Source organism: Hibiscus syriacus, unplaced genomic scaffold, assembly GCF_006381635.1.
Source record: "Hibiscus syriacus cultivar Baekdansim isolate YM2019G1 unplaced genomic scaffold, ASM638163v2 tig00003969_pilon, whole genome shotgun sequence".
NCBI classification, from domain to species: Eukaryota; Viridiplantae; Streptophyta; class Magnoliopsida; order Malvales; family Malvaceae; genus Hibiscus; species Hibiscus syriacus.
This window is the reverse complement of record NW_024061988.1, coordinates 50,817-51,533: the sequence shown is the minus strand read 5'-3', so window position 1 is coordinate 51,533 and position 717 is coordinate 50,817. Positions and strand designations below refer to the sequence as shown.

Genomic DNA, 717 nt, shown 5'->3' with positions numbered 1-717 from the left:
AACATGAAGTGCTAAAGCTAAATGATTGGCATCCGAGCATAGTGAGGCCAATGATTAATACTTCATACTTTGAGTTGAAACCATTCATGTTCCAAATGCTACAATCTATGGGACAATATGGAGGATATGTTGCTGAAGATCCTAGGGCTCATTTGAGAGTGTTCATGGAGTTTTGTGATTCGTTTATTCAGTAAGGTGTTATGGAGGAAGCATTAAAGTTAAAGTTATTTCCCTATTTGTTGCGTGATAAAGCAAGAGCTTAGTTGAGTTCATTGGCACCAGGTTCTATAGTTTCCTGGAATAAGTTAGCACATATATTTTTTTCTGTGATTTAACCCATCAAACATGAATGCCAAACTCCTAAATGTTCTTAATTCATTCAAGAAAATGAAGGATAAAAGCTTGTATGAAGCATGTTAAAGATTCAAGGATTTATTGTGGAAATGTCCTATGCATGGGTTTTCACATTGAACTCAAATGAAGATATTTTACAATGGGTTATACATACACACTTGTATGGTGGTTGATGCTTCAAAAAACATAGCTTTATTAGATAAGACGTATAATTAACCTTATGATATTCTAGAGAGGATCTCAAGTAATGATTGACAATACCCTAATACGAGGAATATGTTTAGCCGACGGAATGATGCAACAATAGATTCTGAAGCTTTCAACTCTATGACATCTCAGATTTCAACATTGGTGGATATGGTG

General features: G+C 34.7%; 1 non-coding gene across 1 annotated transcript; it reads right to left on the bottom strand.

Annotated features, from left to right (window-relative positions):
- Window positions 1-354: 354 nt before the first annotated feature.
- On the bottom strand, window positions 355-461 carry LOC120184849. Its single transcript, XR_005522073.1, has one exon. It is a non-coding gene; the product is annotated as a small nucleolar RNA R71 (small nucleolar RNA).
- Between the last annotated feature and the right edge of the window lie 256 nt (window positions 462-717).